This window comes from Panthera onca, chromosome E1 (assembly GCF_046562875.1).
Source record: "Panthera onca isolate mPanOnc1 chromosome E1, mPanOnc1 haplotype 2, whole genome shotgun sequence".
Taxonomy (NCBI): Eukaryota; Metazoa; Chordata; class Mammalia; order Carnivora; family Felidae; genus Panthera; species Panthera onca.
In genome coordinates, this window is record NC_138352.1 from 28,748,024 (window position 1) to 28,763,886 (window position 15,863).

At 39.2% G+C, this 15,863-nt stretch overlaps 1 protein-coding gene across 2 annotated transcripts in view; it reads left to right on the forward strand.

Moving 5' to 3' along the window:
• Window positions 1-15,863, forward strand: part of DHRS7B (dehydrogenase/reductase 7B) — a 59,647-nt gene that overhangs the window by 9,160 nt on the left and 34,624 nt on the right. Inside the window, exon 1 of one of the 2 annotated variants that reach the window (XM_060647052.3) lies at window positions 1,167-1,207. The exons of the other annotated variant lie outside the window; for it this stretch is intronic. The gene's annotated coding sequence lies outside the window, so the exon portion shown is untranslated. Of the gene's footprint in view, window positions 1-1,166; window positions 1,208-15,863 lie in introns of those variants that run through there. 2 annotated transcript variants of the gene reach the window in all.

The following is a 15,863-nucleotide window of genomic DNA, read 5'->3' on the forward strand; positions in this document are numbered from 1 at the left end:
CTTGTTTACATTCCATTCTTGCATAAAAGCTTTTGTATTTTGTTTGGGTGATTTCAGCTGAGTATAGGGATTTATTCATCTCCTAGACAGTGTTAAAATTCTTCCTGTTTTAGGCTCCAACCAAAGGATTATTAAAATTATTATTTACACCTTATTTGATGTACTTAATAGTTAATGTGAACTTTAGAATCTGAATACCTGGTTCAAATCTCTATTCTGCCATTTGTTAGCAGTGTGATTTCAGGTGCTTTTCTCATTTAGCATATGGAAATAGCTATCATACCTACCCCATAGGATTGCTACGAGGATGAAATGAGATCATGGGTATGGAGTATGTAACCCAGGACGTTGCAAACCTTAAAAAGTTAGTAATTGTTATTAATATTTTTCTTCATACAATAGCCAATTATGGTAGCAAGCTAAAAGTTACTTTTTTAAAGTATAATTTGGACATCTGTGTAATATTGTTTCACTCTATTAAAGTCGTGTGTTAGAAGGAATCACGGAATAGGTAAGAGATTATGTTAGAGATAGAAACGTACTTCTGGTTTGAGGAGTTGGGATACGTAGTAATTTGTACCACATTTTCAAGGGAATGAAGGATTGTGACATTAGATCTTATAGCATTCTGTAACACATAAAAAGCATCTGAAAGCAGCACTGTTCCTCTTTTCCTGTCCGTTTCCGGATCTTCACAAAGGGTGAGTGTTTTTCTCTCTTCTCAACCTGGAGATTTACAAATTGTGACAAAGAGTGGTTCTCACATACCTGCGCATGCACCTCCCAAGGGCCCAGTCTGGTAGGTCGCACCAAAGTGGTATCGTTTTTGCTCTCCACTGACTCTTTGGGATAGTGATTGGGGCCTGACGTTCTAGCTCCTGAAAACTAGGAGGGAGCCCCAGGTGCTGTTAGGGCTCAGTTGGCTCATTTCACACAGGCTGTCCGTTTGTTCATCATTCATTCAGCAGTATTTACCGAACATCCACTTTGTATCTGACACAGGAAACAGAGAGACGAATTGAGGGGCTTAGGCCACCAGGGAGAGACCACGTGTGGACAGATCACGTACAACCAGGGGTTCCAAGAACTCTGGCATGAGGCATCAGACAATTCTGGGCTTTCTTCTTCACCTCATTTCATACTTTGAGGTTGAGAAACACTCACATGAGGTAAACATGCAACAGCAGAGGATGTTTTAGCAGCCAGGGTAAGTAATGCCAATGGACCTCTCTCATCACTGTGTAGTGTACAAGGAACTGTTACCTCTTTACTCCTTAGCTCATAACTATCTCAAGATGTGTGTAGAATGAGGATTATTTCCTTATTTTATTGGTAGGGGAGCTGGGATCCAAAGGGGATGATAAGTTGCATTGTGGAACAGAAAGTAAATGGTGGCAACATTTTGACTCCAAATCAGTGGCTCCACCATTGTAGTAATTACAGTGATTTGCATTTCATTTGTAATTCTGGACTGCCTCAGTTTAAGGAATCTAGACTTCTGCAAATCCAGGTGTACTAATTCATTCAGGTTTAAGAGGTGAATATTTGCATTGAAGAAGGACTTGCCAGCAAAGGTAGGTATTCTAACTTGTGTCCAGATGGACTCCAGGGGGTTTGTGGATCTCTTGATATCATTTACACAGTTTACCTGTACAAACTTGTACTTTAGTAAATTCAACAGTTATAAGGCTTTCAAAGGACTCTGTACTAAGAAAAGGTGGAGAATTTTAAAAATTCAGTATACAAGTTTAAAAACTATGGTACTTAAGTTTTTCTCAGACAATATTTCCTAGACAGTAAATGCTCCACCCAAAAATTGTTTAAAAAAATAAAATTTAAATGCCACTTTGTAGGAAACTGTTGTGTTCCTTACTGTGTGGTAGAATATTGTACTATGTAGAAGTGTCTCAATTAATGAAAAAGGGGATAAAAGAGAAGGAAATTAAAATAGTTAATTTGGCCACCCATGAGTGCCGGACATAGCAAGGAAGATTAATTTATCCATTTTGTCTCTTGGTTCTTTTCACCCTGACATTACTTAGCAACTTTCTAAGTAGATAACCCAGCAATTGTAGAGATAAGTGCTATCATTTCTAATCCTTCCTGCAACTGTGTGAGACAGGTATTAGGCATATTTTGCAGATGAGGAAATTGGCTGAACTATTAAGTAACTTGTCTAGAGACACTTACCTAGTTAGTCTGATTATTGGTATTTGAACTTAAGTCTGCCTGGTTCCAAAGACAGTGTGCTGTATCATATAAATAATTTTAAATTATTATTCACACCTCTCATTTATATCTCAATGGAAAAATGGTAGCTGGAAACTTGATCTTAGGTAAAAATCAAGACAGACTTAAATTTAAAGAGAAATTATTTGTTGGGGGAAAAACACTGAATCGTAAGAAACAAAATTTGGTTTTGAATTGTGTTAGAAGGAAGGCATGGTTGGACAACTGTAGCAACTGAACCAGGCCAGGGATACTGGAGAAAGTGAGGAAATGTGAATTCTTACAACAAGAAGCAGTTTCGCAGTGATCTAGTCTCTTTTGTCTTTCTTCCCATAAACTTGAAATTTATTTTTTTCCCCTCAACATTTTAAATTTAACTTGGCCACACATCACATCTTACAAGCCGTCTCTTTTGAAAGTTTCTAAGTGACCTGCAGTATTTGACTATGAAGACATTCAGATAGGATATTTGAGAGAAATAATTTCCGTTTGATTAGGTTTGTGTTATCATCATCAGTTTTAATTTCTATCAGTAGAAAAAATTCTATGACGTCCTTGGGATGGGCTGGGAAGACTTCTGGTATGGTGAAGAGGTTACAAATTTGCCCTCCCCAAACTAACTTTAAACAGGACAAAATTGTCAAAAAGAAGCATTTCAGAGGTCTGGGAATTGACTAAAGACAGACAATTGAGAAGCATTTATTCATGAAAAAGCACTGAACATTAGGTAAGACCAGTGAGAATCTGTGGCATTCTTGTCTGCACTACTCCCACCCCATACCCCCAGCTCATTTAGTTCAGTAGTTCCACCAGGGTGGGGCAGGTGGTGAAGACCAGCTGTCTCACTGTCAGAGGAAGCTATTTGGAACGGAGAGAAAACAAAAAACCATGCTCAGCATCTTTGTCAATAAAGCTAGTAATCTTGTTGGGAAGTGTGTGGGGAAGGCCAACAACTTACTTAGTCTTAGGTTGTGGCCCTGGTTGGGCATGCAGTGGACCAGTAGACTAGTTAGAAATTTGACAAGTCCTATAAGTGAGACAGCCGTAGATGGGTTTGATAAACCCCCAAATACCCTGGATGACTGGAAAGCTACATGTATGAGCATAGTTGACTAGGGAGGGCACAAGCTATCTGTATACATCCCTGGATGACGGTGTGCAAATACAGAGGAATTAAAGAAAGCTTAATGGAAAGTAAAAGCTGAGGAAGACTTAAAATGTGCCTGAACTTTGAAGGTACTTCCCATACCACACACAGATTTATCTGCAAAGGGTAGAAGCTGTATTGTGTATTGCTTTGAGGTGTTTGGGCACAAACCCTGACATGTACTGTTGACCATTACGATACTCAGATACAGAGTCTACCCTCAGTAGGAAGCCAAACATAAAAATAAAAATGAGAAGAAGAAAAAAATAAAAATAAAAACTGAGCAGAGATATCAGTGGCCACACTGAGTGAAACAAAATCTACAGGTTTAATACAGGCAAGTTATTAAACAAATTTTAAAAGTCAGCTACTCTGGCAGTCTCCAGAAGGGAAAATGAGAATCTGGAGTCGCTAACAATGTGATATCTAAAATAGCCAATTTCCAACAAAAATATATAAGACATGTTGAAGAAACAGGAAAGGGTGACTCATACCTAGGGGAAAAAAAAGCGAAAAGAGTAAAGGTTGAAGGCAGATTAATAGAGCCTCAGAAATCTGTGTGTCAATATCAAGTACTATCATTTGGGAGTCCCAGAAGAAGAGAGAATGGGACAGAAAAAATATTTGAAGAAATGATGTCCCCAAACTCCCAAATTTGATAAAGAACATTGTATTAATTTCCTATTGCTGCCGTAATAAATTACCACAAATGCAATAACTTCAAACTCAATAAATTTATTATCTTATAGTTCTGGAGGTCAGACTAAAATCAAGGTGTCAGCAAGGTTGTATTCCTGCTGAAAGCTCTAAAGGGAATCTTTTTACCTGCTCTCTAGCTTCTAGAGGCCATCAGCATTCATTAGCTCAGGGCCCCTTCCTCACATTACTCTAACCTCTACTCCTATTGTCACATCTACCCATATGACTCAACCCTCCTGCCTCCCTCTTACGAGGACTCTTGTGATTGTATTGAGCCTGCCCAGATAATGCAGGATAATCTTCCCATTTTGAGATCCTTAATTTCATCATATCGGTAAAGTTCCTTTTACCATGTAAATAAGGTAATATACTCCTAGGTTCCAGGGATTAAGATGTAGACATCTTTGAGGGATTTTTATTCAGGCTACCATAAACATCAGTATATATATCCAAGAAACTCAGCAAACCCCAAGGAGGGTAAACACAAAGATTCACACCGAGATACATCATAGTAAAACTGTTGAGAGGCAAAGATAAAACTTAAAAGCAATAAGAGAAAAATTACTTTTTCACATACCGGGAACAACCATATGATTAATGGCTTAACTTCATCTTAAAGAATGGTGTTGGAACTTTTGGTTTCTTATTCAGCATGTAAGGAGCTTAGAAGCTGCCCTTCCAATCCCAACAAGCAAAAAGCTGAACAAATGGAAAAATCAGCCAACGCTTAGGATCTGTCAGAATCATGAGATCACAGAGCAAACTGTTGCCACCAAAATTGGTGAGACAGGTACAGAGAATCACATTTATTGGAGTGGTAGGAAAGTCTGAACTGTAATTGACAAATTGCTGGAGGCTCAGTGTGAACAAGTCTGAGAGTTAAAAACTGTGGAGGGACCCAGTCAGAAGAGGGCCCCACAGTTTGATGAGTTTTAACTTAAGAAGCTCCACAAGGCCCTCATACTGAATATTGGAGAAAAATTCCCTTGTGCTTCTGGTATGGGGAGGGAAAAGTAACTGTTTTGAAATATGTCACAGCATTCTGTTCTTAACAAGACCTGCCCCCAGAAGAAACTATTTTATCTAGAGAACTTACTTAGGGAAAGGGAAATCCTCAACTCCCATCTCCCTCTAGTCATCCTGTCCTATCTAAGGAGGGGAAAAAACCCTGAGAACCACTGATGAAGTTAACGGTTTGGGAGATGGGCTCACCAAAAGACTAGATAGAACCACAGAGCTATAGTATGCTTCCACTGCCTCTGCATTTCTCAAGGCCTATTTCCTGCAGTTCTTTTTAACCAGCACATCATATCTGCCTTTCAACAAAACATTACAAGGCATACTGAAAGACAACATAGTTTGAAGACACTGAATAGCATTAGAGCTGGAGTCAGATATGGCAGAGAAGTTGGAATTATCCGACTGAGAATTTTAAAACTGTAATTGATATGCTAAGGACTTTAAAGGAAAAAGTAAGCAACATGCAAGAACAGATGGGTAATGTAAGCAGAGAGATAGAAAATCTAGGCAAGAATAAAAAACGCTACAGATAGAAAACACTCTAAGAGAAATGAAGAATGTCTTTGATGGGCATGGCTGTGGAAAGAATATCTAAGCTTGAGCATGTGACAGTGAGAGCTTTCAAAACTGAAAAGCAAAAAGACAGAAAAATATACAAGAACTGTGAAATAACTACAAAAGATGTAACATATGCATAATTGGAATGCCAGAGGAAAGAAAGAGAAAGAATCAGAAGAAAGATTTGAAGCAATAATGATTGAGAATGTTCCCAAATTAATCTGAGACACCAAACTATAAATCCAGGAATCTCAAAGAACACCAAGTAAAGTAATGTCAGGAAAACCTCACGACACCTAGGCATACTATTGTTAGACTTCAGAAAATCAGAGATAAGAAAAAAAATCTTGGAAGAAGCAGAAAAAAAAATGTATATATATATTACCCATAGAGGAACAAAGAAATATATCTAATTTCTCCTTAGAAACTGTGTAAGCAAAAACAGAATGGAGTGAAATTTTCAAAGTGTTAAGAGAAAAAAGCTGAGAATTAAAAAATATATATTTTTAAAATTTTTGTTTATTAAAATATTTTTAATTATTTTTTATTTATTATTTTTGAGGGACAGAGATGGAGCATGAGTGGGGGAGGGTCAGAGAGAGAGGGAGACACAGAATCTGAAGCAGGCTGCAGGCTCTGAGCTGTCAGCACAGAGCCTGACGTGGGGCTCAGACCCAGGAACTGTGAGATCATGACCTGAGCCAAAGTTGGACGCTTAACTAACTGAGCCACCCAGGTGCCTCAAATTTTTGTTTATTTAAAAAAAATTTTTTTTTAAACATTTATTCATTTTTTGAGAGAGAGAGAGAGAAAGAGAATGAACGAGGGAAGGACAGAGAGAGAGGGAGATGCAGGCTCCAGGCTCTGAGCTGTCAGCACAGAGCCCAACGTGGGGTTCGAACTCACAAACAATGAGATCATGACCTGAGCTGAAGTTGGACGCTTGACCAACTGAGCCACCCAGGCACCCCAGTTTTTGTTTATTTTTAAAGTAATCTCTAGGATCAGGAGTTGCATGTTCCGCTGACTGAGCCAGCCAGGGTCCCTAAAAGGCCTAGAATTCTATACCCTTGGGAGATACCTTTCAAAAGTGAAGGAGAAATAGACTTCAAACAAAAATTGAGGGAATTTGTTGCCACTAGACTTGCCTTGCAAGAAATGTTAAAAGAAGTTCTTCAGAAAAGGAAAATGGTATAGGTCAGAAACTCAGATCTACATCAAAGAAGGAAGAATGTCGGTGAAAGTATAAGTGAAAGTAAAAAACTTTTATTTTTATTATCCTTAATTGACCTAATAGGAACAGTTTGCTCAAAATAATAATAGGTAAGATGTATCAATTTGTGTGTGTGTGTGTATGTGTGTGTGCTTATGTATAAGTGAAATGAATGACAGCAATGATAGATGGAAGAAAGGAATTAGGAATATTTTGTCACTTGTATTATCCGTGAAGTGGTATAGTTTTGTTTGAAAGTGGCCTTGGATTAGTTATAAATATATACTGCATTCTGTAGAGCAACCACTAAAAAAAGCATAACTGATATTCTAAGAAAGGAGAGAAAATGGAATTATATAAATGTTCAGTTAAAACTCCAAAATGTAAGGGTGCATGGGTGGCTCAGTTGGTTAAGTGTCTGACTCTTGATCTCAACTCAGGTCTTGATCTCAGGGTCATGAGTTCAAGCCCCTTATTGGGCTTTGCACTGGGTGTGAAGCTTACTTAAAACAAAACAAACAAAAAGTCCAAAATGTAGAAAAAGTGTGGAAGACAAATATAGGAGCAAAGAATGATTACAACAAAGAGAAAACAATAACAAATATGATAAATATTAATCTAACTATATCAATAATCCCTCTAAACATCAGTGGTCTAAAAATCAAGACCCAACCATATGTTGCCTGCAAGAAACTCATTTTAAATATAAAGATACATATAGATTAAAAATAAAGGGATGGAGAAAGATATGCTGACTAATCAAAAGAAAGCAGGAATAGCTATATTCATTTTAGACAGAACAGACTTCAGGGTAAGGAAAGTGATCAGGAATAAAGAGGGGCATTACATGATAAAGGGGTCAATACTCCCCAAAGACATAACATTCCTTAATGTGTATGCACCTAACTACAGTGTGTCAAGGTACATGAGGAAAAACTGGTAGAACTACAAATAGATTAATCCATTATTACAATTGGAGACTTCAGTACCTCTCTGATCAGAAATGGACAGATCTAGCAGGCAGAAAATCAGTAAGAACATATTTGAAGTTAACAGCACCATCAATCAACTATATATAATTGACATCTATAGAATATTTCCTTAAAATTTTTTTTAATGTTTATTTATTTTTGACAGACAGAGAGAGAGAGCATGAGCTGGGGAGGGGCAGAGAGAGGGAGACACAGAATCCGACGGAGGCTCCAGGCTCTGAGCTGTCTGCACAGAGCTCGATGCGGGGCTCAAACTCACAGACTGCGAGATCATGACCTGAGCTGAAGTCGGACGCTCAACCGACTGAGCCACCCAGGTGCCCCAACATCTATAGAATATTTCATCCCAAAACAGCAGATTACAAATTCTTCACGTGGAACATTCACCAAGATAGATCGCATTTTGGGTCATAAAACACAACAAATTTAAAAGAGTAGAAATCATACAATGTCTGCTTTCAGGCCACATTGGAATTAAAGTAGAAGTCAGTAACAAAGATAGCTGGAAAATGCCCCAAATACTTGGAGATTAAACAACACACTTTTTTAAAAAAAAGTTTATTCATTTATTTTGGGGGCGCCTGTGTGGCGCAGTCAGTTGAGCATCCGACTTCGGCTCAGGTCGTGATCTCGCTATCCATGAGTTCAAGCCCCACATTAGCCCCACATGTGCTGACAGCTCAGAACCTGGAGCCTGTTTCAGATTCTGTGTCTCCCTCTTTCTCTGCCCCTCCTCCAGTCATGCTCGCTCGCTCTCTCTCTCTCTCTCTCTCCGTCAAAAATAAACATTAAGGGGCGCCTGGGTGGCTCAGTCGGTTGAGCGTCCGACTTCAGCCCGGGTCATGATCTCGCGTTCCGTGAGTTCGAGCCCCGCGTCGGGCTCTGTGCTGACAGCTCGGAGCCCGGAGCCTGTTTCAGATTCTGTGTCTCCCTCTCTCTCTGACCCTCCCCTGTTCATGCTCTGTCTCTCTCTGTCTCAAAAATAAATAAACATTAAAAAAAAAATTAAAAAAAAAAATAAATAAACATTAAAAAAATTAAGTTCATTTATTTTTGAGAGAGAGCGAGCATGTACGAGCAGGGGAGAAGAGAGGGAGAGAAAGTCCCAAGCAAGCTCTAGTCTGTTAGCACAGAGCCAGATGCAGGGCTTGATCCCATGAACCATGGGATGACCTGCGCTGAAACCGAGAATTGGATGCTTAACTGAATGAGCCACCCAGGTGCCAGCACACTTCTAAATAACAAATGGCTCAAAGAGGACATCTGAAATTTAAAAATATTTTTAACTAAATGGAAATGAAAATCTAATTTACCAAAATATGTGGAATGTAGTGAAAACTGTGCATACAGAGAAATTTATAGCATTGAATACATATATTAGAAAAGAAGAAAAATCTAAAATTAGTAATTTAAACTTCTACCTTAGGAAAGAGAAGAACAAATCAAATTGAAAATAAGAATAATGATAATTAGAGTAGAAATCAATGGAATTGAAAATAGGAAATCAGTAAAGAAAATCAACAAAACCAAAAACTGATTTTTTGAAGAGATTAATAAAATTGATAAGCCTCTAGCTAGGCTAAGGGGAAAAATAAGACATTGCTAATATCAGAAGAGAAAAGGGATATCACTACAGATTCCATGGACATGAAAAGGATAATAAAAATATTATCAATTCTATGCCCACAGATTTGATAACCTAGATGAAATTGACCAATTCTTTGAAAGACACAATCTGTCAAAGCTCGTACATAAAAGTCAATCACTTTCCTGTATACCAGCAATGAATAGTGGAATTTGAAACTAAAGACAATATCATTTACGTTAGCATCCTCCCCTTCCCCAAACAAAGTACTTAAGTATAAGTCTAACAAAATATATACGAGATGTATCTAAGGAAAACTACCAAACTCTGATATATGAAATGAACTAAATGAATAGAGATATATTCCATGATCACAGATAGAATGACTCAATATTGTCAAGATGTCAGTTCTTCTCAAGTTAATCTATAGATTCAATGTAATCTCAATAAAAATCCCAGCAAGTTATTTTGTGGATGTTGACAAACTGACTCTAAAATTTATATGGAGAGGCAAAAGACCCAGAATAGCCAACTTGATAACTGAAGAACAAAGTTGGAAGATGACACTATGCAACATCAAGACTGACTATAAAGCTACAGTAATCAAGACAATATGGTATTGGTGAAAGAAGACAAAGATCAATGGAACAGAGTAGAGAGCCCAGAAATGGACCCACAAAAGGTATGGTCAGCAGGTCATGGACAAAGGAGCAAAGGCAATACAATGGAACAAAGATAGTTTTTTTCACAAATGGTGCTGGAACAACTGCACATCCGCATGCAAAAAATGAATCTAGACATAGGCCTTATACCCCTCACAAAAATTAACTCAGACTGGACCATAGACCTGGATGTAAAACACAAAGCTATAAACCTCCTGGAATATAGTGTTGGAGAAAACCTTGATGACCTGGGGTATTAACGATGCCATTTTAGATGCAACACCAAAGGCACAATCCATGAAAGAAATACTTGAAAACCTAGGGCTCCTGGGTGGCTCAGTTGGTTGAGTGTCCGACTCTTGATTTCAGCTCAGATCATGATCCCAAGGTTGTGGGATCGAGCCCTGTGGTCCGTGGCCTGCTTGAGATTCTCTTTCTTTCTTTGTCTCTCTCTCTCTCTCTCTCTCTCTCTCTCTCAAAAAAAAAAAAAAAGATAATATGGACTCTGTTAAAATTAAAAACTTCTGCTCTGGGAAAAACAGTGTCAGGAATGAGAAGACAATCACAGATTGGGAGAAAATATTTGTAAAAGACATATTTCTGATCAAGGACTGTTACCCAAAATACACAGAGAACTCTTAAAACTCAATAGTAAGAAAATGAACAGCTCAAAATTTAGGCAAGACTGAACAGACAGCAAAGAAGATATACAGATAGCAAGTAAACACGCGAAAACATGTGCAACATCATATGTCACTGGAGAATGGCAAAACAACAGTGAGACATCAGTACACACCTATTAGAATGGCCAACATCCCAAACACTGACACCACCAGATGCTGGCAAGGATATGTAGCAACAGGAACTTTCATTTATTGCTGGCAGGAATGCATAATGTCACAGCCACTTTGGAAGACAGTTTGACAGTTTTTTTTTTTTTTTTTAAATAAAACTAAACATATTCTGGGGCGCCTGGGCAGCTCAGTGGGTTAAACATCCGATTTCAGCTCAGGTCATGATCTCATGGTTCGTGGGTTTAAGCCCTGTGTCGGACTCTGTGCCAACAGTTCAGAGCCTGGAGCCTGCTTCGGATTCTGTGTGTCTCTCTCTGCCCCTCCACCATGTTCTCTCTCTCTCTCTCTCTCTCTCTCTCTCTCTCTCTCTCAAAAATAAGCCTTAAGAAATTAAAAAAAAATTAAACATACTTCTACTCTATGATCCAGTAATTGCACTTCTTGGTATTTACCCAAGCAAATTGAAAACTTATGTCCACACAAAAATCTGCAAACAGATGTTTTTAGCATCTTTATTCATAATTGCCATAACCTGGAAGCAACCAAGATGTCCTGCAGTAGGTGAATAAACTGTGAGACATACGGGAATTTTTTTTTTTTTTTTTTTTTTTTTTTTTTTTTGTGGTACAAAAGAATGTTATTCAGTGTGAAAGGAGAGTGAGCTACCAAACCATCAGAGGACATGGAGGAACCTTAAATGCATATTGCTAAGTGAAACAAGCCAGTCTTAAAAGGTTGTATACTGTATGATTCCAACTATCTGACATTCTGGAAAAGGCAAAACTATGGAGACGGTAGAAATACAATGGGTACCCAGCGTTGGGGGAGGGGGATGAATTAGCAGAGCACAGAGGATGTTTAAGGCAGTGAAACTATTCTGTATGATACTGCAGTGGTGAACACATGTCATTATACATTTTTCAAAGCCCACAGAATACGCACCGCACCGACAGTGAAGGGTAATAGAAACTGTGGACTTTGGTTGATAATGATGTGTCCGTGTAGGTTCATCAGTTGTAACAAATTTACCACCATGATGGGAAATGGTGATAGCGGAGGAAGTTGGGCATCTGTGAGGATAAGGGATATAGTTTTATTATGAACCTAAAACTGCTTTAAAAAATAAAGTGTATAAATTAAATAATTGAAAAGAGAATGGTAGTCACAGAACAGTGGAGTTACATGTTCAAAGCAAAAAGTCAACACCAAGTTCTATATTAAAATTTATATCTAAAACTATCCTTCAAACACGAAAGTAAAGATACTCTCACATAAACAAAGACTGAGAGAATCTATTGATTACAGACTTCCCTTTCAAGAAATACTAAGCCAAGTCCCTTAGACCAAAAAGAAATGACTCCAGACTGTATATCTGCAGGTAGAAATAAGGAGCCCTGGAAATGACTAACTTGTGGGTAGCTATAAGAGACTGTAGAGGTGCCTGGGCGGCTCAGTCGGTGGAGCGTCCGACTTCGGCTCAGGTCATGAGTCCGCGGTCCGTCAGTTTGAGCCCCGCATCAGGCTCTGTGCTGACAGCTTGGAGCCCTGGAGCCTGCTTCGGATTCCGTCTCTCTCTCTCTCTCTGTCTGTCTGTCTGTCTCTCTCTCTCTCTCTCTCCCCCCCCCCCCCCACCTATGCTCTGTCTCTGTCTTTCTCTGTGAAAAATAAACCTAAAAAAAGTTAAAAAGAAGACTGTATAAATACATTTTCTCTTAACTTTTGTAAAAGTCATAAGATTGTATTAAAGCAGCAATAATTATTAACACTCTTGGGTTTATAACATGTTTAGATGTAACATGTGAGGCAATAAATTCGCAAAGGAGAAAGGCGGTAGCCAGAATGGGGTGTTTGAAATGAAGATTATAAAGGGCTTCTCTTTGGCTGTGGGAGTGGCTGAAGTGGGTGGAAGACAAGACAGTAGAGGACAGGGTCACGGAACTAAGGCATGGGCAGGTGGAAGGCTGTGTATATGTGTATATACAATCTCCAGGAATTATAATGACAGAAAATGCCCTGAAGAGAGTAATAGTGAGTGGCTAAAATCTTTTAAGTAACGGTGGGGGTGGGGGCGGTGACCAAAAGGAAAGCGGGTGATTATAAGGAGGGGCAGTGAGTGACCCAGTGTGACACAGAAGAGTCACAGCTGGGCAGTTTTAGGGAGAAAGAAGGAGTACTAGGGAGGAGCTAGTTCATGAGGGACGTGGGGGAGACAACAGCCACCACTGCAGAGGTCTGCAGGGGGAATCTGTCCTCAGGAAGAGCCAGACATTGCTAGAAGAGGAAGGTGAAGGAACTATTCAGAGTCGAAGACACAAGTGGTGTTGCTGCTGATTGACCGAGAGGACCACGTGTTTAATATCGGGAAGAGTGGGAGACGGGATCAGAAGGGAGTGCAGAGTGGTTTGGGAGCCGAGGGTTGTCTCAAGGGGTCTGGGCTTCCTGTGGTGACTGGTGTAAACAGGGATAAAAATTATGATGAGATTGGTCTCAGTAGTTTCTGGGCAGATGGGGGTGGTAAGGTTGGGCATTGGGGTTGGGGTGGAGGCCTTGCTGGGAGCTTCTTCTGGACTCCTGTTGATGGAATCTAGAAAAGATTCCTGTCCCCGTGAATAGAGTTTGGCAGACAGCCCTTGTCACTCCCAGGGTGGCACATCTCTCTTGGTAGACAACTGTAGAGATCTTCAGGGGCTTCAAACTTTAGTATCTATTAAAATCATCAGAGGAGGATATCAAGAGTCCAGATTCCCAGGTGTCACCCTTTCTGGTATTACTGATTTCAAAGGTCTACACTGGGTGGGGCCTTAGACCTGGATTTTAACTGGTGCTTCTAATGCAAGTAGTGATTATCAGACTACGATGAGTAATGTGGCTTGGAGCCAGCTCATAGGAAGCCTGGAAAAGTCTGGTGATTTACTCTGTAGTCACCTGGTCTCAAGTCCCAGGAAGGTGTAAATCAAGACCCCACCCACCATGCTGTCCCACATAGATGCCACTGTAACTTAACATTGATCAGTTTGTTCCTTTTGATGTTCTAGTTGATGGTTTTTATTAGCTAATTTTATTTTACAAAGTTGACACTTTCAGTGTAGCTAATTATTCGTTTTTCCAACTTCATTCTGGCAAAGTTGAGTATGAAGTAGACATTATGCAAATGCTTTTGTGTATCTTTATACACAAAACTAGAATAGTACAGTGAACCTCCATATAGCCAGTGCCCAACCTCAATAGCCATCGGCATTTTGCCATGGAATGAAAGAAATAACATGTTCCATTTCTTGACTCATAAATTTGACTTTAAAATTTGTTGTTTTCACCTCATTCTATGGCTAAGCTTATTAACGCTTATATCATCAGAAAAAAAAGCTTCGTTATGTCACAGCGTATATTTAAATGCAGTTTAAAAGATAGCCCTTATACTGTTACACGCCGTGACCACAAATACGGTGAACGTGTAAAAGATGTTGTCAATCTGAAGGATTTTTTCCTTTTAATATAGACTCTGGAATTTGCCAAGTATTTTCTTAAGACCAAAAAGGCTCTGAGAGAGAAATAAGGCGAAAAAAATCTGTTCGGGGGTTGGGTGGGTGGGGGGAGTGGGAAAGCAAAGAGTGAGTGAAAGAAATAGTTTGTTTGACTCCCTACCGTGGGCCCGTCCTGAGGAGACATAGCTGTGTCTCAGGGAGCTATTTGCTAGGACACTATGAAAATAAGGTGATAGGGCACTTGCTGGGCTATTTTTAAATGAAATCTTAGAAGCTGGCTATGGAAAACCCCTCTCAGGTTATTATGCTTTCCTTCTCCTTTTGCCCTTTCAGTTTGTGAAGTTCCTTTTTTTTTTTTTTTTTTTTTTTAATGTTTTCTGGCATAAGAGTCCATGCTTTACAAGTTTTAAGTAGAAGCATTGTAAAAACTGCTTCAGAATAAAGGGCGTTTCCTAGTTAAGTTTCACAATAATGTTTTTCAATTCTAAAAATAACTTGGAATTCAGGGTGAAGTATCATCCTCAGTAAATTACAGTAAGGCAGATTGTCTGAAAGATGGTGGACAGGGACAGAGGATCTATCCAAATCTGTGAGGAAACTAAGGCAGCAATTTGTTAGAATTTAAAATAATCTGATTTCAACCACGAGCCTACTTGAAATTGGACAGCATTTAGTGTTTAATCCTTAGTGAGTGACATACCTACTTTTCTTTTTTTGTTGTGATAAAATACACATAGTAAAGTTAACTGTCTTTTTAAGATTGTATTTTTAAGTGATCTCTACACCCAGCATGGGGCTCGAACTCATAACCCTGTGATCCAGAGCTGCCCTCCCCACAGACCGAGCCAACCTGGCACCTCACAGAGTTTACCATCCTGACCGTTTTTAAGTGTACAGGTCAGTGGTATTAAATACATTCGTAGTGTTATGCCACCCTCGCTACCGTCCATCTCCAGAATTCTTTTCATCTGGTAAAATGGAAACTCTGTACCCATTAAAATATAACCCCCATCCCTTCCCGCTCCCACCCCAGTCCCTGGCAAGTGCCATTCAACTTTCTCTAAGGATTTGACTGCTCTGAATGTCTCACATAAGTGCAATCATAAAGTATTTGCCCTTTTGTGACTGGCTTATCTCACTTAGCATAATGTCTGCAAGGTTCATCCGCGTTGTAACATATTGCAGAATTTCCTTCCTTTTTATGGCTGAATACTATTCCATTGTATGTATACTATATTTTGCTTATCTGTTCACCGGTTGATGGACACTTGGGTTGCTTCCGTGTTTTATCTATGGTGAATAATGCTTCTGTAAGCATGGGTGTACACTTACCTCTTTGGGATTCTGTCTGATTTTTCGCGGTATATGTCCAGGGGTGGAATTGCTGGATCATATGGTAAATCTTTTTATTTTTTTGAGGAACCTCTGTACTATTTTCTCAGCACGTCTACCATTTTATGTTCCCACCCACAGCGCGCAAGG